We start from the raw sequence: 23,093 nt of genomic DNA on the forward strand, positions 1-23,093 counted from the left end.
ACCACCTGTAGGCGGTTAAGATCCTCTTCATTAGCTCCTGCCATAAGACCATTGCAGTAATCAAGACGACTGATAATCAGAGCCTGAACCAGAGTTCTCCTATGAAGGTCAGGGAGGAAAGGAAAAACCCTCCGGAGGAGACCTATTACATGGAAACATGTTCCCACAGTAATGGAGACATGATGTTTCATGGTCAGCTCCGGCTCAAATCTGACCCCCAGATTCTTGATCACTGCCTTGGGCTCAGGGACTGGTCCCAGATCGGGGGGCCACCAGTCAGGAGACCATTGGACCTTTACATCACCGAAAAGCATAACCTCCGTTTTTCCAACGTTACATTGGAGGAAATTGGAGGACATCCACCTTGCAACTGCCTTCATTCCATCGGAGAAAGATTGTATTATCTCCGGTGTAAGATGTTTAAAAGGGAAGAGCAGCTGCGTATCATCAGCATATGACACTGGATGGAATCCGTAAGCTCTGGTAACATCTGCCAAAGGGGCCACATAGATATTGAACAAGGTAGGGCTCAAACACGAGCCCTGCGGGACCCCCTTGGTGATGTTAACCTCCTCCGACCTAAAATCACCCATGGTGACAGATTGGGTGCGGTTGGAGAGAAAGCTTCTGATCCATTCCAGTGCCATACCACCGATTCCACTCTCAGACAGGCGTTCGATAAGGATGTTGTGAGAGATAGTATCGAACGCTGCCGATAAATCTAGCAGTACCAGGATCACAGAAAAACCTTTGTCCTGGTACAGCCGAAGGTCGTCTGTTATCGACAGCAAGGCCGTCTCGGTGCTGTATTTTGGCCTAAAACCTGACTGAGATGGATCGAGGCAGCCAGATTGTTCCAAGTAGGTGGATAGATGTTTATTTAAATGCTTTTCAGTGATTTTCCCTAAGAATGGTAGAAGGGAAATAGGTCTAAGATTAGACAAATTGGTCCATGGAATTGAAGAATTCTTCCTGATCGGTCTGACAAGAGCTTTTTTCCAGCATTGTGGGACTACTCCAGATGTCAATGAGAGGTTTACTAGCCTCTGGACATCAGGACCCAGTATGCTCCCTAGTGGACCCATAAGTCTAGCTGGGAGCCGGTCTGCCGGACTTCCACTTTTTATTTCCATAGTTAGACTTAGGACCTCACTCAGTGAGATTTCTGGGAATTCATTAAAGGAATGAGACGTTATAACTTTGGTGGCTGATCTGTGCATCACAGTAGAATGGTCTTGACTACTATCATCAATATTTGTAGTCTCAATTCTCCTGTAGATGGCGTCAATTTTATCAGAGAAGAAACTTGATATGCTGTCACAAAGATGTTGTGAAGCCATGTCTGCACTTTCGCAAGCAACAGGCTTCATAAAGGTGTTGACTATCTGGTACAAGGTCTTAGGGTCATTACCAGCAGCCTCTAACTGAGCTGTAATATAATGTTTGCGAGCAGACCGTATGGCTTTGTGATAGGTTTGAAGAGCCATCCTATAGTTAACCTTGTCCCCATCCAAATGAGAGGTTCTCCATGTCTTCTCAAATTTCCTAGCTGTGCGTTTTAAACTGCGTAAATCTTCTGAATACCAAACTTCATGTTTCTTAGTGGGGCTGGTTTTAAAGGTCCTTATTGGACCTTTAAATATCATGAATATTGATGTTTCCTGATGGAAACGTAGTGACAAGGAGGGAATGTGGAAAAGTAAATTCTGCCATGTTCTGTGTCCCTACGCGTCCTCCATCATATGTTATGTGTGCATGATTAATATGCATATGTATTCCCCATGTTCGATTAAAGACGCAATTATAGTTGTGTCCACCTCTAGTATGCCAGTTTCCAGTTCTCGTGAATACTACGAATATCAGGCCTATGTAAAGTTACGTTGCCACGTTTCCCAGTGTGCACGTTATTTCATTGTAAAGTCCCCGTTTCTAGGCCTCAAAAGGGCCTGGACACCAGATTTCAGCTTCTGTCTCCTGAGCCCTCGCTGAGGAGCGATACGGCCCCCACCTGTGTTCCTGACCCTTCACTTACTTCCTGCCTCACAGTGCCCGGTTCAGCCTGGCTCTGTCTCTGAGTCTGCCAAGAGTATGTTATGATTCCAGTTATCAGTTCAGCCCTCCTTCTCTGCATTCCTAAACTACTGAACTGCATCAATAGTTTCCGTCATTGTCTAGCCTTTACGTCTCCATGTAAGAGAAATACTGTATTAAATGGTCCTTTAATATTCTTCATCACGCACTACATGTAGAATAATGCATGCTCCAGTCTTAGAGTCTGTTAGCCTTTACCCTGATAACTTTTGGATTCTATCAACATGTTCTCTAAACATCAGATATTAGATACTGTTTAGGTACATGTCGCCCTGACTCTCCAGATTTCAGTCTCTGCTCCTAGCACAGAGTTCGTAGCCCCCAGCTTCTCCTAGTAACACGTCATTGCCAGTTTGCGCGCACCATTAGGTCAGAGGTCCCGGCTCCTTAGGTAGCCCCCTCCATGTTTCCGCCCCATTCATGACATATTCTGTTACGTTTGCATCACATGTCTATGTATACGCCTCTGTTACACCTACTTTCACCCTTATCTTTCGCGACTGCTATTAACCACACCCACTGCTCCGCCCATTATATTCACTGTAATGCAACTGTTTTAGTATATATGTTCGTGTACTGTTATTAAATGTTACGCCGATTCCGACCCGGCAGCGCTGCCATCCTATTCCTGTGCAGGTTGTCCTGTTCCTGTCCTTTATGCTGTATTAAACCTGCAAACTCCTACTACCTCGAATCTTGACTCTTATTTATTGAGCTATCTGTTATTACTATGCCTAGACAAAAATAGATCCGGTATTATTTATTTATATACCACAGGCCTTTGCACGGGGGGTTCTGATTTGGGTGAGAGCTGGGATCCCGTTTCAACCCTTGCTGTCAGTGGTGGATCCTGAAGGGAGGTATGTGGCGGTACAGGGCAGACTGGACGGGAGGGACTTGACACTCTGTAGTGTTTATGCCCCCAATGTAGAGCAATCAGCCTTCTTTTCCCGGCTATCTGGGAAGTTAGCGGCAGTCTTGGCGAACGCAGTATTGTTGGGAGGTGATTTTAACTCAGTGCTGGATGTGGGGCTAGACAAGTCTCCCCCTCCATTGGCGCAGTCTGCGGTCCATAGGTTGGCGAAGAGCAGACGAGAATGGCAAGATAGATGGGGCCTGCTTGATGCATGGCGTACACAACACCCAGTTGAGAGGGATTTCTCCTTTTATTCCCCTCCGCACGCTCTACATGTCCGGCTTGACAGCATTCTTTGCTCTCCTGATGTTCAGTGTCTTATCCGACACAGCGAGTATTTAGCCAAAACGATATCCGACCATAACCCATGCCTGGCGGTGATTCAATGGACCAGGCTACGACAGGCTATTCCCACATGGAGACTGAACCCGCTGGCGCTGGAGGATGCGTCCTTTAAGGCAGATGTGGGAACCGGAGTGGAAAACTACTTTGCGGCTAACGAGGGCACGGCGTCGAGCAGGGCCTTAGAGTGGGGTGCCTTTAAGGCGGTAATTAGGGGAGTTTGTATTTCGGCCACCGCGGGGGCTCGTAGAACTCTCTTGCGGGAACTCGGGTTGAGTGAGGGTCGACTGCGCGCGGCTGAGCGCGCCAGCCACGAGGATTCTGACGCTCACGGGGCTGTAGCGGCCACTCGTGAGGAGGTTGCTTCGCAGATGGAGAAGCTCCGCTGCTTTGATCATAAGGAGTTTCTCGTCAGAGCTCAAGCCGAGCGCGATAAGGTGGGCACGCTGCTGGCCTGGCTGGCCAACTCTGAAACTCGTGGCGCTCCTATTGTGGCCCTGGCTTCGGAGGAGGGACGCCTGATCTATACTCAGTCCGGAATTAATGCCGAGTTCTATGCGTACTACGAACGCCTTTATCGGAGCACGTTGATAGATGCGCCTGCAGAGCTCAATGACTTCTTGCTTGCGGCGCGGCTCCCCTGGCTCGATCCAGGCCAGGTGGACCGCTTGGGTGGGGAAATCTCGGAAGCCGAGATACGCGTCGCTATTAAGCACATGGCTCGCAACAAGACCCCGGGGGTGGATGGCTTACCGATCGAATTCTATGCAGCTTTCGCGGATGTGTTGCTCCCGAGGTTATGTACTATTTATCGGGAGGCCTGGGAGACTGGGGTTTTGCCTGCAACCGCGCGCGAAGCCCTAGTGATACCTCTGTTGAAGCGCGGTGGTGCTGCCAGCTCCCGCACAGCTTATTGCCCACTCTCCATGCTCACGACTGACTACAAGATCCTGAGTAAAGTGCTTGCGACGTGACTACTGGCTCATATGCGGACACTGGTACATTCAGACCAGGCGGGTTTCATCCCTCAATGCGCTACCGCCACCTGTGTGCGCCGACTGCTTCGGGTTCTAGGGGGGGAGGCTGGTGAGCTCCCGGAGGCTGCGGTCCTCTCAATTGATATTGAGAAAGCCTTTGACAGTGTGGAGTGGCCATACCTGCTCCGCGTCTTGGAGGCGTTTGGGCTGGGTGAACGGTTTGTAAGGTGGACGGCTTTGCTCTACGCGGCTGCCACGGCTCGAGTCAAGACGGGGACCACGATTTCAGCTACGTATCAGGTTGGTCGGGGGACGCGGCAGGGATGTTCCTTGTCGCCCCTGTTGTTTGCGCTGGCCATTGAACCGCTAGCGGCTCCGCTCGGTTGGGCCAGGCGTATGAAGGCCTGTTGTGCGGGGTGACCCTCATTACATCTCCCTCTATGCGGACGATTTACTGATGTTCTTAGCGAACACGGGCGATTCACTCCATGGCGCTAGGCGTCTGCTCCGTGACTTTGGCTATCTTTCGGGGCTACGGGTTAATTGGGGAAAGTCTTGCCTTTTCCGGGTGATTCCTCCACAGGAAGGGCCGCAGATGGAAGGGAATCTGCGGTGGGAATGTGGTTGCCTCCCCTACCTGGGCACGTATATCTATCGTTCCCCACTGGATCTCTTGGAGGGCAACATTAATCGGGCCATTAAAGCCTTACAGGGGTCCATGGGATTTTGGCGCACGCTGCTGCTATCAATCGCGGGACGGGTGGCGTTGCTGAAGATGGTAGCACTCCCCCGTCTCTTGTATTTGTTCCGCACTCTGCCGGTATGGGTTCCGGCGGCGATTTTTTGCAGACTCCGCTCTCTTACGTCCTGATTTATTTGGGGGACGGGCAGGCGTCGGGTTGCGTTGACCACACTGATGCGGCCCAGAGGAGACGGGGGGCTTGCGGTCCCGGATTTCGAATGGTACTATATTGCGGCATAGCTGCAATCGCTCACCCAGGCAGTAGCTCGGGAGTTTCGTAGTTCGGAGGGGCAACAGGACCGATTGATCCCCAGGCATGGTATCTCCTTTATAATTCTGAACCAGAAGTTGGACCTCGCTCAGCTCACACTAGAGGAGCGTACCTTTCGTAGCTGCTGGCTTCGTTGCCATAGACGTTTGGCTGACATTCGCCCGTATGCCCCTGAAATCCCACTGGGGATGTGCACAGCCCTCCCTCATGGGGGTGATTGGTCGGCACTGGCATCCTGGGAGGCACTGGGATTGCACGTGGTTGGAGACCTCTACAATGATGGCGCCTTGCTTCCTTTCCAGGACCTGCGAGACACTTATGATCTCCCGCGGGGAGATTATCTGCTGCATGCCGCACTGGTGGCCAGCATCCAGAAGCATTGGAGGGGAGGGCTCGCCGAACCTCCGACGTCAGCGAGCTGCCAATATGTGGTCATGGCGGCTGATACGTTCAAAGCCATTACCTGTCTCTATGGCAGGCTGTCGACCGCTGCTCTCCAGCCTATGGACGGACTGCGAATTAAATGGGAACGAGATATTGGCCGGCCAATACCGGAAGCGGCCTGGCCGCAGCTGGTCCGCCGTGCCTGGGAGGGCACTAGGAATGCCAGGTTTCAGATGGTTCAGTTTTTCACCCTTCACCGCGCGTACCTGACACCTGTTAAGATTTCACAGTACTTAGAGGGTGCACTGTCGCTATGTCCGCGTTGCAGAATGGCCGAGGCTGATTTTGCTCATATGTTCAGGTCCTGTGTGAAGTTGGCTGAATACTGGGGAGGGGTGCTGGCTTGCCTGAATGCTGTCACGGATCGGCAGATAACGTTGGATATGGGTACTTGCTTACTTTTATGGTTCTCTCATACTCCTCGTGCCAAGGTCACTAGCAATCTTTTTGATTTGGGTCTGATTTTGGCTAAACGGGAGATTACCATGCACTGGAAATCCAGCCAGGGCCCCAGCTATCTCAGGTGGAAGGCAACTCTTCAGCGATGGGCGAGGGCTGAATCTACACTGCGCATGCGGCAGGCTAAGCGGCTAGACAATGACAAGGCCCTGGATGAAGCCAGGGCATGGGAAGCCCTGTTAACAGCGCTTCAAAGGTCTGAAGATAGTTCTGGTGAGGACGATGAGGAAAGTGTAGTGTAGGGTCGTTGGGAGGGAGGGCGACTCGTTACCAGGATGCACATTGTGGACGCTTCTAATGTGGTTTTGTAGGTTGCAGGTGGGCCCGCTAGGGGTAACATCATTACTATGCAGCAAGAAACAAGCAGGACGAGATCTTACTGATATAAATGTTTGTTAATTGCACTAGAGCACACTGACAGGGGTGGGTGGGAGGGAGGGAGGGTGGTTTGATAGGGAGTTTGTTGGATAAAAGGCACTTCAAGAAGGACTTTCATCCTGATACACTTATACTTGAGATATGTTCTCTCCACTGTTTCCTGAATATATGTCCTTCTGCCAATAAAAATTGTTTTTATAAAAAATGTGTCTTACCTACACCGCTGAATGTGTTTTATGCATCATGTGTTTTACCTACACCGCTGAATGTGTTTTATGCGTCATGTGTCTTACCTACACCGCTGAATGTGTTTTATGCATCTTGTGTTTTACCTACACCGCTGATTGTGTTTTATGCGTCATGTGTCTTACCTACACCGCTGAATGTGTTCTTATGCATCATGTGTTTTACCTACACCGCTGAATGTGTTTTTATGCATCATGTGTCTTCCCTACACCTCTGAATATGTTTTAATGCGTCATGTGTCTTCCCTACACCGCTGAGTGTGTTTTTATGCATCATGTGTCTTACTGACAGCGCAGAATGTGTTCTTATGCGCCATGTGTCTTACCCACACCGCTGAATGTGTTTTATGCATCATGTGTTTTACCTACACCGCTGAATGTGTTTTATGCGTCATGTGTCTTACCTACACCGCTGAATGTGTTTTATGCATCATGTGTTTTACCTACACCCTGAATGTGTTTTATGCGTCATGTGTCTTACCTACACCGCTGAATGTGTTTTTATGCATCATGTGTCTTCCTTCCACCTCTGAGTGTGTTTTTATGCATCATGTGCATAGCTTCTAGCCTGTACCTCTGACTGGGTTTTCATGCCTCATGTGTAAAGCTTCTAGCCTATACCTCTGAATGTGTTTTTATGCATCATGTGTGAAGCTCTGCTTGTTCTATGTTCTAAGTGCTAGTTCTACCAAGTGCTTATTCCTGACAGTGGTCCATGTGGCCCTGTCCTATATGTACATAATCCCCTGTAAATTCTGCCCGTGCCAGTGGCACAGTGTAAATTGTGTGTTACTTATCTAATGTGTTTGGTATAATACAAAGGCTATTTTTATATAACCTTGTGTGGAGTTCCTTTTGTGGGGGGCCTGGGATGTTGTTGCTGGGGGTGCGTGCACAAATGCTTTACACATTGCCTCCGAGATAAGCCTGATTGCTTGTGCCAAGCTACCCAGGGGGTGAGCAGGGGTTATCTTTGGCGGGTGACTTCCTTGCCCTGTCTAGAGTGGAGGTTTCTGCCTGGCTTTGGCGCAAGCCACAGCCAACCAGAAATCCCATTTCTAACAGTTCCCTGTTGTTGTTTTTTTGCTTTCTTCCCCAATGCCCATAAACTGAAACAATGGTCCATTGTAGAGTACCCAGCGTTAGAGCCTCCCTGCTCCATTGGAATCATTCTGTTTCCTTCTAGCCAGTTTTTTAAAGCCCTTAATATTACATTGGAGAACAGAGTTGCATGTACATCCAACAGACTTATCAGCCGGTAATTCACTGGGTCGTCCGTAGCTCCTTTTAATGTACAGGTTTAATTATTGCACCCTTCCAACTCAGTGGGAATATTTAGGTCTTAGTTATATAAAAAAAAACTTTGGAGAAAAATCCTGCCCACCACAAATGATTTGACTTAATTGCAATTGCTGGCAGGTATCTGGCCCCACTGCCTTTATTAAATTTAAGGAAGTTATCAGCTTGCCTATGGATTGAATAGAGAATGACACCAAAGCCTCCGCACCCAAAGTTGGCCAACCCTTCTTCACCACTGTCCCACTTGACTTATAAATGTTCGTCAAGAAAGGTCCCCAATCTGCTTCTGACGCCGTGCATCTTGCTGGAGGGACAGCCATACCACATCCCTTCTGGACCAATTTCCAGAATTTTCTCATATCCTTTTCCTGAAGTGTCCTAATTATCACATCCCAATTCAACTCAGATAAAGTCTGCTTCTTTCTCAACACCAGAGCTTCATATTCTATTTTCTTGCAGCGGTAAACATCCGCTAGCATTGCTTGACCATCTGATCGCCTTGCCCTTCCTATTTTCCTTAGCTCCTTCCTAGCAACTGCACACTCCTTATCGTACTATTGTTGGTTTGAAGTTTGGCATAGCTGGTACTTTTTTATTCTCTTATTGGATGCCCTTACTACTGGTATCAATCTCTTTACTACTTCTGCAATGATAGTTGCATACCATGCACCATCAGGCTCTCCTATGGCCCTGTCCTGGATCATATCATTGATTGATTGATACTGTATTACCTGCTCACTATATCTCCCATCAATTCTTGTTGTTAAGCATTTAGGGAAATCTAGTTCCATTGGAATAGCTCGTTCCCTCACTAATGGAGCTATCTCTATATCTAAGTTTAGCTCCCAATGATTGCTTCCCATTAGTCTTAGCACCATAAATCCCATACAGAGATTAAAGAACCAAGCCTGTATGAACATTTAGTCAAAGGGGCACTGTTGTTTCCCATATAAAAACGTTTGATCTACTAGGTCGTCCTCTTTGAAATGGCCATTCAGGTATTCAAACCCTAATTCTGCCAAAAAGTTCACCATATTCCTATCAAACTTCAACTGAGTGCATTTTGGGAAATTTGCGGTGGGAGTACTGTAGCACTCTAGCATATCTGTGTTTACAGAGTCAGCTTCCTTGGATCTAAATGAAGATTAAAATCCGCTAATAACAAAATAGGATATTCCCCCGGGAGCTCTAATAGCTTTACCAGATCTCTCTGGCGCATTTCCCATGCCTCTTTCTTAGGGTCCTTCTGATTTATATACACATTCACAACAGTCACCTAATCTTGTTGCAGACCGCCCGCATAAAGTTCCAGTAGGCAAGCTAAGAAGACCCAAACACTACTTGTTTCAATTTTCTTTGCCCCCTTACTAGATTTAGTTGTTATCGGAGTAATTAGTCCTCCTTTCACCCACCCCGTACCCGATTAGGTTCCATCTTTCCTAAAATGCATTTTGATGAAAGTCCTCACCCGCTAACCATGTCTCCTGGAAGCAAATTATCTCATCCCCTCCCTTAACTCTGCAAGCTCTGTTGTTCCTAATAAATGAATTAATCCATGTACATTCCAGGAGACAACCCCAAGCCGACAGGTGTGTTGATTTCCTAGTCTATCTCTTCCTCCCATGAGTAAGTTGATTCCCCATAAACGCTTAGATGCACAAACCTATTGCGCACTGGGATCAGATCTGTCAAACACTTTCTTCCCTGGGCTGAGATATCAACTTGTAGGGTTACGCAGTTTGTCCCCACCTGCCAAGATGGGTTTATTTCTCTCCAAGGCACCAAATCTAGCTGTGCTTGGCTTAAGCCCGGATGTTTTGACAACATAGGTAGCTTTAAGCGGGAAGTTTCCACCTCTGCTTCCTGTACTAATCTGAGACCTGGGTTGTTTACCTCGTCACTAGCTTCTAGACCAGGTCAACGAACATTGGAGATGTAAAACAAACTTTCGTTTCCTCTCTATCTGCCTTGGACTGAGAAAATGCTACATATTCTATATCACTTGATGATGCCTCCTCCAGTGCCTTGCAGTGTGAGAATAGTGACAGGATGCTTGACCTATTCAGGGGCTTCCACTTATTAGCTTTTTCCCCCTACGGGTCACTTCCAGATACAATTATTTTGTTTGTGATGGTCGATGCATAGTATATGCCTGGTCTGACTTTACCACAGTTCTTAAAGACCTTCGTGCCACGCGTTTCTCTTTTCTCTCGACACAGGGTTTACTTCCCTTGGGGCTTCTGTTAGGGTATACACTTCTCTTTGGTCTAGTGCCGTACCGAAGATTGACTGGACTAACTTGGCCCTCGACTTTGCTCCCTTTTAACAACCCCTTCTTTTTGGCCTCACCACTCTTAGGCCTCTTAAACCTTGCTGTCGCTTTAACATGGTGGGCACAGATGGTTTAGCTGGCACATAGACTTGGTTCTGTTTGCGCGCTTGTACTAACGGTCTTACTTTTGAGCCCTGCCTACTTTTCCTCCATTTCAATTTATCCAAACGCCAGCACCTTGTCCACCCACTGCCCCTCCTCCAAACCAACATGGGTCTTTTGGACACATCGGGCCCGATTCACAATAGTAGTCTGAGACAAAATCTTAACTTTATGACTTTTGGTATTCACAAAAGGCATTTAGGATTAGTAAAGTTAGGATTTTGTCTTAAGTTTGTCTTCAGTTTTGATCTCATGTTAGGATATTGTATTATGACCAAAACTTAAGGCAAACTTAAGACAATCCTAACTTCACTACTCCTAAATGACTTTTGTGAACACCCGAAATTCGTAAAGTTAGGATTTTGTCTCAGATTACTTTTGTGAATCGGGCCCAATAACTGTTGTTTGTTCACATTTCGCCTGGACCAACAACTGCTCATTGGATGCTGGTTGGGCAATTATCGGTCTTACTAATGAGGGCATACAAGCATTCATTTCTTTTAATTCCAACAAAATGTCCTTTAAAACTCCACCCTCAGCTCTCAGTGTCTCATTTGTGGCTAATGATGCCTCGAATAGTCCATGTAGTGTTTTCTGTATCAGCAAAACTACGTCCAACATCGGGGAGGGCCCTGACAGTAGAGAGTCTAAGCTTTCACCAGAGATCCCCAAAGTACCTTGATTCCCTCCACAGGAACCTCCTTTAGTTATCTTGGGGTCTGATAGTAGCTCCCTCATAGGGTGACCTTCTGATGATAATCCCTCTATGATGCCATCCACTCCTGAGCCTGACTCTTCCGCAGCGCACGCAAAGCTCAGCTCCGAGGGTCGAAACCGGCAGGGTGAGGACGAGAGCCTCGGATGGATCCCCCCGCGGTCCCAGTCAGTTCATGAGACTCTTCCACACAAGTAGCCAACGCCTCCATTGGAGTCGCCCCCAATGCAGCCGCTTGACCTGTAGTTATACCATCTACTAATACAGACTTAAAGTGCTTCCCCACAAAGTCTTTAATTGAAACTGCCAACGATTTGGCCGAGGGATGAGCTCTGACTGCCCCTGAATCTGGAGATCCCAAGGACCCTCCCGGGAGCCCTTCAGGAGAGGGTGCAAGTGCACCTTCTTCTTTATTCAACTTTTCTTCCCTCTTCTTTACTTCCTTCTTTCCTTGTACTCCATTTTTTTCTTCAATGGAGACATCCTCTTTTACCAAGTTCCAGCCTTATAGTGTTAGGTAGCAGGTCACTTTTTCTAAACTTATCACTTTTGCAGACTTTTCGTTTTCTTCCTTTTAGTTCTTTGTCTTTTTTTTATTGCTCGTAAGCTCCTTATTTCCTTCTTTGCTTGCCCCCTTTGCTCTTCTAACTCCGTTTTAACACTATTTTTTTGTTGCTGTTTTTACTTATCCAGCTATAACCACTATAGGCAGGAGTACGAGCAGCCAGAGGGACGCCAAAGACGACGATGCCAAGTCCATAACCAAGAACGAAAGCAGGAACGAAAGCAAGGTACCAGTACTTAAGCTGGTTCAAAATCACCCTCCAATGATTTTCACTGAACTATCAATTAAGGAGATGGGGTGGGAACACTTAGGTGAAGTCTCATCCCCTATCTTAAATATCGACACACTGGTAGAAAAGGACCAGGATTTGGGTATCTGCCTAACCAGAGAGTTATTAAAAGTGTTAGTAAACAGGGGACCCATAGCTCTATGTTACACTTAATCTGGTCCATAGGGACTCCATCCAGGCCCAAAGCTTTACCACTGAGACTTTGGGGCATATTAGCAACGCTTTGCAATAACTATCGCAAAGCGCGCTTAGTGCTCACATTTTTAACGCCGGCAATCGCTGGTTTTTATCGCGGAGATAGCGCGTTATTAGCAACTCGTATCCCCAAGGCAATACAAATTCCTGCGATAGCAGCGAAATGACTGATCATTGCTGGAAATCCAGCGATGAAATATCTGCGATAGAGAAATCCTTGGTAATAAGCCAAGGTGGTCTCAGCCTGACAATCCACCTCCCATTGAAAAGGTGGCTAAGTTAGGTTTCAATCAGGCGTTAGGAACCAGCGATAATCGCGGTTAGCACAACTGTTTTTATCGCAACGCGAGCATTGGTAATAGGGGGAACTTGTCTTTGCGACTGTTTCCATTTACTTTTAGTGAGGAACGCCTACTTTGCATGTCATTAGCGATAAATATCGCTGACATGCAAAGCGGCAAAAAAACGGGCGCTATTGCCAGTAAATTGTCACTAACAGCTGTTAGCGACAGCTTGCTAATAGGGCGATATATATATCGCCGCTTTAGAAGCAAAAAGTGCAGCTAAAGCGGTGATATTGCCCTTGATAATATGCCCCTTTGTCTTCTTGCACAATTACTTCCTCCAAGGTGATACACAGAATTGGTGAGTCCACTAGTCTGGCTCTTAGCTGCCCCGTAAAGGGTCCATCATCTTCAAGTTGATAAATAATCCTAAAATGAGAGACTCATTCAGGTTCAAAGACATTGCCAAAAAGGAGAGAAATAGACAGAGCATTCCTGGATTTGATCCTATTCGCCAGCTCCCAGAAAATCTTCACATTTTTGATTTTGAAGGCTAGTTCTAAGTATCCTAGTACTTCTGAAGCAGTTCCATTTTCCTACACCTCATGGTGAATTTGTACGCCTTGTGGGCCTTGCATACTACTAGGGGGTCCTTAGGTTTCTCAGATAGGGCCTTCCTGAGCCTGGCGTTGGTTACAGAACAACTAGTGTCAAATCACCTGTGTCCTTCAGGACTATTCTTAAGAGTTTGCAGCAAGGACTGCCTGACGCACAGATGTATGGGTTTAAAATGACTAGCCATCGCATCCCCTTGCGCATTGGGCTAAACGTGAGAAAAAGGCCATCAAATGGGATTTCAGAGGCGTCCATAGTGAACTTCCCGGATCCTTCCGGTGCCGACCCCCCTTAGGCTGTCCCTTGTATGTTGGTTAATGGGGATTAGGGTCTCAGCTGGTACCACCTTAGACACTGGGAGGAGGCCTTCTGGATAAAGGGCATTATGGCCGCTCCATTCCATGGCAAAAGTGCCTCCTTGAGCTAACCAGGGTAGTAAGACGCAAGATCAAAAGATGTAATCAATAATTGAGGTACGACCATTTCCCCTAAATGTGGGCAATTTCTTCTTCTCCTTACAAAACCACTCCCTGAAATTAATAGGGTCATCGGCGGCCATGTACCCTCCAGTTCCTCCACTCTGTGGTGAAGTAGTGTGGCTCACTGGTTAGAGGCGGCAGACCCGAGAGCAGAGGACGGCCCGGGACCAGGGTTCGATTCCCGGCGCGGCAGGTTTCTGGACCAGGGTCAGCGGACTCGATAATTCTCTCGCCTCGGTGCCCACTCTGATCAGCGATCACACTCGGCAACTCTGGGCATAAGCTTGCCTCATCTTCACTAACGGCCCCACCAGACCGCCGGGGATGCCTGGTCTCACCCTGGAGATACCCATTAAGGGACCATCTCTCAGGGAAGCCAGGAAGGGTTTCGCAGCGGTCGAAGCGCCTTGGGACCCTACGGGTAAGTAGTGCGCTATATAAATGCCTATACATACATTTACATTTACACTCTGTGGTCCGATCTCTTCGGCTGAAGTTCCAAGAGAACCATTCCCTGGGTCATTTTATTGGACCCCATTTTTGCATTGAAGTCCAGCAAAGGAGATATGTGGGTTGTCTCAGATTGGTGGGTCCTCTGATTTTAGATCCACAATAGGTAACATTTAAAATGTAATTATTATAAAAATTCATCAAATCAAAGGGAAACTGCTTAGCAGATCCTTGACCAGTAGGCCAAAAAAGCTGAATTTCTAGACTCAACCACTGAAACATTTCACCTTCAAATTAATGCTGGTCCACACAGAGAGCTCCCCAACCCCCCTTAGATCTGCCATGCCCAAAGGCGTGGCCAGACAGGAAAAACATGTAAAACCAGGGCTATACTTGTTTCCCATGTTTCCTGTAAAACAACAACGTCATAGCGGCCAACTGAGTCCAACCAGGCTAGGTCTTTGATCTTATCTTTAAGGCAAGCAGTGTTCCAGTTTAGGAGATTAAAAGGTGGAAAAGGATCCCTGGACTGGGTCCTGTAGAGCCGTTCAACACAAGGTTCCCACACAGAGGATTGAAATCAACAAGAAGAAGCGGCGTCCGAGAGTGAAACCCACCATCAGAGTTGTTCAGGAGTCAATCCACACTGGAAAGATCATCAGACCTATTTGGTAAAGCTATGGGGGCCAAAGCTCTTAGGCACGGTTGTGGGGGCCATAGTCTTTGCTGGAGCCAAGTGCCGCAATATTGCCCAGCGTGGCCCTCGTTGTGTGCCCTGTTTCTAACTTGGACATCCATGTGTTGACTGGGCTTTTCATGGATCCATAATTCCAACCAGGGGCCTGTAGAAAAAGCAGAACAGAACCACCCTAATACTGCCCCTCAGTCCCTCCAAGGTGGTTGGACCAAAGAAGACGCTCCTCGTTAAGGATGGAGAGTTGAAGTTTACGATGATGCGGTCCCCTTCTACTATGACCAAGCCGGGTCCAATCCACCCCACCCTCCGGGTAGGCAGAATATCCTTTGCACACAAAAATGGAAACCTTCTGTTATTAGCCAGCGAGTCTAGGACTTTATTAGCAAGCTCTATACTGACCTCCTCCTGTACTCGGTGCAACTGAGGGACTTCGGCTAGGACGGACACACAGGGTCATGGAGCCAGTGGTAAGTTGATAGTCGGCAAGGGCAGATGAGTCCAATGGGAGGACAGTCTCTCCCTTCTGAGAAAAATACATGAGCTGCCTTGATGGACAGGCATGGCATCATTCCTAGCTTACAGGGTGGAGGTGGGGGTGGCAATCCAAAAGTTAATTTTGCCCCTATTGCAGCTACTGACAACCTGTGCTGGGTCTCAGGCCAATTTTTAGTCAGCTCAGAGGTGTTTGATCCATCATGTCCTGCCTGAGGGAGAGTGATGGACCCCCTCAAAGAATATTGATTAATACCATGGACTGGGGCAGTTGGCAAGGAGTTCCCCAACTGTTGGGCGTCACACGGGTGGGAGAGGGTAGCTGCTCTTATTTCAGATGCTGCTCCATCACTGGTAGCAGTTACATTTTGAGCAGCTTCTTCATTGTTTCACAACAGATGTCCCAACATTTCTCCCTGTTGATATGCACCAACGAGGGAGCTCCGAAAAAGCCCACCTCACAGGCAGAAGTAGTGGCAGTCGGATTAAACGGGGTAATTGGCTCTCCGGGCAAACTTTGCGTGAATCTGGTGATCCAGGTAGCTTGGGAAGCCTTTGACGTTGAAGGTTTCCCTCTCTGAGTACCCCACTTTGATTCAGTGCGAACCAACGTAGATTGATCATCGGACAGATCAGGCTCAGCAGGAGATACAGTCGTTTGACGACTTAAAAGCAGCCTGTACAGATTTCAATACAAAGCACTTTAGAACCAGTTTTCTCAAAGTTAGTTTAAGCCAGGGCCCTTTTGAGAGTTCTCTTAAAATTCCTTGTATGATAAGAGAAAAAGCTCATGTAATAGTCTAAATTCCATTTTCAGGAAGGCACTTCTGTCTGACTGGTGACCAAAGGTAAGTTTTGAAGTCTACTCATCAACTCGAGACAGCGACATGCGGTTGGTGGTGCCCTGACTCCACACAGGTACTTACTTGTCTGAAACTATTAAGTTCAGTGGGTTAATGCACCTGATTACAGTATGTGTGACTGCCAAGTCTTGGGTTTGATTCCTAATGCAGCTTCCGTATCCTCCTGAGTTTCAATACCTAAGTGCCAATCAATTGGCAATGTCTCTGCCTGTTAATTACTCTATAATGATTCTGGGCCATATGTACAAAACCTTTCTGAGTTCCGAAACAACCTGATTGGGCTGTTTTTGAAGGAAAACAGTTGGAACACAACGGTCTGAACCACACGTGTTCCGACTACGCAAGCTCGACCACGCTTGCCTTAACCACGTATATGAAATAACCATGCATATGTGTGGTTATGGCAGTGTGCGATCTACCTGTGAGAAAGTGGGGCTGGGGTGTAGTTTTTAGGGCTGGGAGGGGGTCGGGGTAGGTTTTAGGGCAGTGAAAGTGGTTGGGGTAGTTTAAGGGATAGCCCAGGGGAGGGCTAGTGTCACTTACAGGTCAGGGTTTTAGGCCTTAGGGCAGCCAGAGGCAGTGGCATAACAAAAGTTGAGGGGGCCCCTGCCACGTACTCGGAGGGCCCCCCCCCTGGATTTAATCCAGAGCTCTTGGACCTGTGTACTGTGCTGAAGGGCCCCCTGCAGCTCGGGGGCCCCACTCACAGCGGGCACTACAGGGGCCTGTGTTACGCCCCTGGTCAGAAGGGAATGGGTAGTTGAGTTTGTTTTTAGGGCGGGTGGTTGGTTCAGGATGGGTTTTAGGGCAGTGGGAGAGGTTGGGGTAGTTTAAGGGACAGCAGAGGGTCAGGGGGTTGGGTAGCATGCATAGAGGGGCAGGGCTTTAGGCCTTGGGGTATTAGGAGGGGAATGGGTACATGGGGTCATTTTTAGGTTTTAGGGCAGTGGAAGGGGTTGGTGTAGTTTAAAGGACAGCGCAGGGGTGGGGGTGTTGGCGTAGTGTACATAAAGGGGCAGGTTTTTAGGCCTTAGGGCAGTGGGAGAAGAATGGGTAGATGGGGTCGTTTTTAGGGCTGGGGGTTAGGGTAAGTTTTTGGGCGGTGGAAGGTTTTGGGGTAGTTTAAGGGACAGCACGGGGTCGGGTAGTGGCAACCTTAGCCACACACACCCAATTACCATTCATGCCTATACCACTGTCGTGATGAAAATTGAGGGGGCCTCCCTGCACGGAGAGGGGCCCCTTCCAGGCTCAATCAGGAGCTCTCTGGCCAGAGTGCAGTGTTGAGGGGGCCCCTGGAGCTTGGGGCCCCCCACATCGTGGGGGCTGCGGGGGCCTGTGTCACACCCCTGGCGTCCACAAAATCTCGTGGTAAAGGCATGTGTGGTAAAGGAATGCGTGGTTAAGAAGCATTCTTGGTTGGGCTGCATGGTAGAGGCACACATGATTTAACTTTGCGTGCTTCTATCATACAACCGATTTTGACGGCAAAAATATTTTTTCATATTTAAAATCCCAAATTACAACTCCGTAACTTAGTACCAAATCACAATTTGATTTAGAGGTTCAGTATTTGGAAGGGTGTGTTTAGGGCATCCCTTCCAAATATCAAATTGCAGTGCCATGTGTGAATGTTTTGCAACCAAATTACGGTCTCAAAAATGTTTTTTTTTTTACCAACTACTAAAGGATAGTGGTAACCATTTGTCAAGGGCTCCAGGTGCGACTCTTTGAGCAAGTTAAACGGACCACTGCCTACTCTTAAAAAAGTAAACTTCAAAATTTCATTTTTTACTTTTTAAACGCATTCCCCTTTTCCTTTAAGGAAAACGGGATATATTTTAAAAAAAACCATTTGCTTTGTTAAAAATGAATAATAGACATGGTGGTCTGCTGCCCCCGGCAGGCCATCCTCCCTGCGAGAGCTATAATTCCTAATGGGTCGCAAGTTGGGACCCACCTCATTAATTTTCATGAGATAGGCTGATTTGCGACCTATTAATAATCACTATAAAATGATCCATAATTTATTTCTATTTTTGATGAATACTTGTTTCTGTATTTTTTGTGTATTATTTTGAATCATACACGGCCTAGTGTGAAGTCCCCGGCTTCCGGTAGTGATTCAGGGGGTTCCACAGAAGTTACACGGTTAAGAAAGACTTGTCTATCCTAATTATATGAATAACCCGGGTCTGGGTGGAGAAAGGGACAGCACTGACTGGGGCACAAGAAAGATACCAGGGGCCGTGTTACAAATATGGTGCACTTTACCTGTTTGCACCATGGCACACCTTAAACAGATGCACTGGGCACTGAAAAGTATGGTGCGGCCCAATATGATGAATGCTGTGCCCTTGGGGCAGCCATTGACTCGCGCAGCCGAGGGGGCAGCTTTTTTTGCAAAATATGGAGCAGCTGCTGCAAAGCAGCCCCGTGTTTCTCTGTGTAGGTGGTACACTTTGAAGAGGGGCAGAGATCCCCGTGCAGGCTGGTGCAGTGAGTGATTGCACTCGCCGGCAAATGAAATGGCTGCGGGGGTCCATGGGAATGCTTTTCACCCCTCAAGAGAGTTGTCCTCAGGGGGCGCACTGACGGTGGACCATCTTTTTGTGGCACACTTTCAGTGCGCCGCCTAAGGGTCTGTTTGCGTCTGCACTCATGTCTATATTAACGGTGCGGGTGCAGAGGCACAGTGATTTCCTCATTTGCATAGGATTATGCCGTCATGCAAATGAGGGAACACCCTCTGGTGATAGCGCCGGTGCCACATCTGCACCAGTGCTATCAGTATTACAGAAGGGGCTGCACAAGCATCTTCGGTTGTATGTCAGTACAACGCATGCTTTTACCCCGCATGCCATTACAACACGGGAATTACAACGCAAGTCGTTACACCGACTTGCGTTGGGGGCGCTGGATAGTGGAATAGTTTAATTTTCTATTCCAACTCTAGTCCCTGTGGATAGTAGGAAAGGTGTTGGATAGAAAATTAAACTATTCCCTATCCTACAGCGCCCTCCAGCAAAAGTCGTAACGACTTTCGTTGTAATCCCGTGTTGTAATGGTAGTGCGGGGTAATAGTTGCGTCGTAAAGGATGTTTCCTGTTGTGCTCTGGGGGCCTTTCCATGATGTTACCTCTGGCAGACAACTTTATTGCCTGTCTGTTTGTCATTGTAACGCTGGAACTCGTAACGCCGCAGACCATCATTTCTGCTCAATTTCTTCTGATGTTGGCACCATCCTGCCTTCAGTGCCCGCAGGGCACGCACAAAGTACATTGAAAATCTATTCATGCAAGATATGAGTTGAGTTATTACTTATTAAGTGCAATGAACGCCCAAAGGCATCTTGATGCTGAGCTGACTAACAACATCAGAAAAGATATGGAGATAATCAACAACACAGTGGACGCTTAAGAGCCTTCTTATGCATAGAAAGGTCCTTTGTTTTTACGGACCAAGACGGGGGGGCATATTACCATGGATGGCGATAGGCAATTATCGGCGATTTAGCGGCTGTTTTTGGCTGCTAAGCGGCGATAATTCTATCGCCCTATTAGCAAGCTGTTGCTAACTGATGTTAGCGACAACTTTTAGGTGATAGTGAGCGGTTTGGGGCCCGCTTTGCATGTCAGCGATGTTTATTGCTAATGACATGCAAAGTCGGCGTACCCAACCAGTTAGCGACTGAAAGCAGTCGCTAACGTCGCTATCGCCTATTAGCAAGGCAGGCGTAGCGTTGGAAATATTCGTGCTAAGCGCAAATATCTTCAAATACTAACACCTGCCCAGACCATGTTATCCAATGGGAGGTGGATAACATGGCTAAGATCATTTCATCGCTAATGCGTGATTATCGCTGTATTCTCAGCGATATTCACGCATTTCGCCGCTATCACTGGAGAAAAATGTTGCTAATCGCATGTTTTCTCCGCTAACATATCCAGAGATAGGCAGCGAAAAAAACAATCGTCGCTAAGCCTATTTAGCGATAAATATCGCTACTTGTTGGTAATATGCCCCAGAGTGCGTTCCAAGTAAAGGAAGCAACAAAAGGGAAGGACCATCCCCTCAACCCAACATGCCTCACTGACCCTCCCTAAGTTGGGGGGTCGCTAGCAGGAGGCAAGAGCCAAAATGAAGGGACCGCTTAGACTTGAAAGCAAATATACTAGCAGCACGGGGCCCATTTCATAGTAGGTTCTATGGGCAAAGCAGAGCACCCTTAAATAGATTCTTCTAGGAACTGCAACCAGTGCAGCTTCCAGCGAGCCGCAGGGAACCTATCAAATCTCCTTAATTTCATGACAAGTCACGCCACCATATTCTGTACACCCTGAAGCTTGTAAATAGCTAATTCAGGGAGGCCAATGTAACAAGCACTGGTATTGGTCAATGTGGAAGGTAGAAATGCCATTGTTGTAATCTTGTCTGACGTCATTTAGTACAGCCACAGGGCAGTCTCGGTGCCTAAACTACGCCTTGTGTTCATCCGGATGCCTCTAGAAAGGGGGCCCTTCAAGATGTTTAGAAAGCCGGTGAGCCAGAACTTCCCACCAATTTTAGTGACTGCTGGCAAAAGAAAGATGAGCCAATAGCTAACTCTACTGGTCCAAGTTTAACTTCTTCAAAAGGAGTTTGTTGACCCCTTTCTTACATCCCCTAATGACAGTGGCAGAAGAACACAGGTATTAAAGATGAAGGTAATAGTAGGTTCAACAATTGAGATAAAGACTTTAGAGTCCCACCTCACCTTCAGCCACACCACCAAACTCCACTGGACCAACCATTCACTGCATCCACCTCACCTTCGGGATAGCCACCACGCACCACCGCACCCAACAGACACCTTGCCGCTGCTGGAACAAAGTCACCGAAGACCAGCTAACCACCACCCTCACCCGGAGCCCACCCGCTGACCCTACTGACCCGGACACCGCCGCACACAACCTCAGACAGTGGATTGCCGACTGCGCCAACACCCTCGCCCCGCTCAAGAAACCCTGCAACATTGCCACCAGCAAAAAAGCCAGCTGGGTCACTGAAGGCCTCCAAGCAAACCTGCCGAAAGCTAGAGAAGAACTGGCACCATGAACGAACACCAGACAGCTACGCAGCCCACAAGAATGCCACCCGCAGACACCATCACCTCATCAGATCCGCCAAAAGGGCCTCCTTCAAAGACCGCCTAGACAACAATGCACACAACAGCAAAGAGCTCTTCAACATCGTGAAGGAACTCTCCAACCCCAGCTCCAACACCAACGACATCCCACCCTCGCAAGACCTGTGCGACTCGCTGCCCACCTTCATCCATCGCAAGATCGCTGACATCCACGACAGCTTCAACTCCACGACCACCTCGACAACCACCGAGACCTCCGCCCCCACGACCAACATCCGCACCAACCGCCAGCTCTCCTGGACCAACATAAACAATGACGACACTATCAAGATCATGAACACCATCCACTCCGGATCTCCATCAGACTCATGCCCATGCCCACACCACACTTCCACAAAGCCAGCACCGCCATTGCACCCCATCTCCGGAAAGCCATCAACATTTCCTTTGAGACAGCACCCTTACCGGAAAGCTGGAAGCACGCCGAGATCAACGTCTTACTCAAGAAACCCAAGGCTGACCCCAAGGACCTCAAGAACTTCCTGCCCATGTCCCTGCTCCCGTTCCCGGCGAAGGTCATCAAGAAGACCGTCAACAAACAACTGACCCGCTACCTCGAGGAGAACAGCATATTGGACCCGTCCCAGTGTGGGTTTCGCAGCAACCACAGCACCGAAACTGCCCTCATCCACGCCACCGATGACATCAGGACCCTGCTAGACAACGGAGAAACCACGTCCCTCATCCTCCTGGACCTGTCAGCCGCCTTCGACACAGTATGGCACCACACACTACGCACACGCCTCCACGACACTGGGATCCAAGAGAAGGCCATGGACTGGACCACCTCCTTCCTCTCCGGCAGAACACAGACCGTCTGCCTCCCCTATTCCGTTCCGTAGCCACCAAGATCATCTGCGGCGTACCCCAGGGCTCATCCCTCAGACCAACGCTGTTTATCATCTACATGGCACCGCTCGCCCACGTCGCCCGACTGCACGACCTCAACATCATCTCTTACGCCAATGACACCCAGCTGATTCTCTCCCTCAACAAGGACCCCCACACCGCAAAAACCAACCTCCACGAAGGAATGAAGGCCGTCGCCGAATGGATTATGAACAGCCGACTGAAGCTGAACTCGGACAAGACGGAGGTCCTCTTCCTCGGATCCACCCCCTCGGCCTGGGACGACTCCTGGTGGCCGACCCCACTGGGAACAGCTCCAACACCCACCGACCATGCATGCAACCTAGGGGTCATTCTTGACTCCACCCTCTCCATGACTAAACAGGTCAACGCCATCTCCTCCTCCAGCTTCAACACCCTACGCATGCTCGGCAAGATCTACAAGTGGATCTCCACTGAAACGAGAAGAACGGTCACCCAGGCCCTCGGCAGCAGCAGGCTGGACTACGGAAACACCCTCTACACTGGAACCTCGGCCAAACTTCTGAAACGGCTTCACGCATCCAGAACGCCTCTGCACGCCTGATCCTCGACATCCCTCGCCGCAGTAACATCACACCCCCCCTGAGAGACCATCTCTGGCTCCCCGTCAACAAGAGGATCACCTTTAAGCTTTTCACCCACGCACACAAGGCACTCCACAGCACCTGACCTGTGCACCTTAACTGACGATTCAGCTTCTACACTCCCACCCGCCAGCTACGCTCCGCCGACCTCTCCCTCGCCACTGTCCCTCGTATCCGACAAACGACCA

The sequence above is a fragment of the Lissotriton helveticus genome, chromosome 5_1 (assembly GCF_964261635.1).
Source record: "Lissotriton helveticus chromosome 5_1, aLisHel1.1, whole genome shotgun sequence".
Lineage (NCBI taxonomy): Eukaryota > Metazoa > Chordata > Amphibia > Caudata > Salamandridae > Lissotriton > Lissotriton helveticus.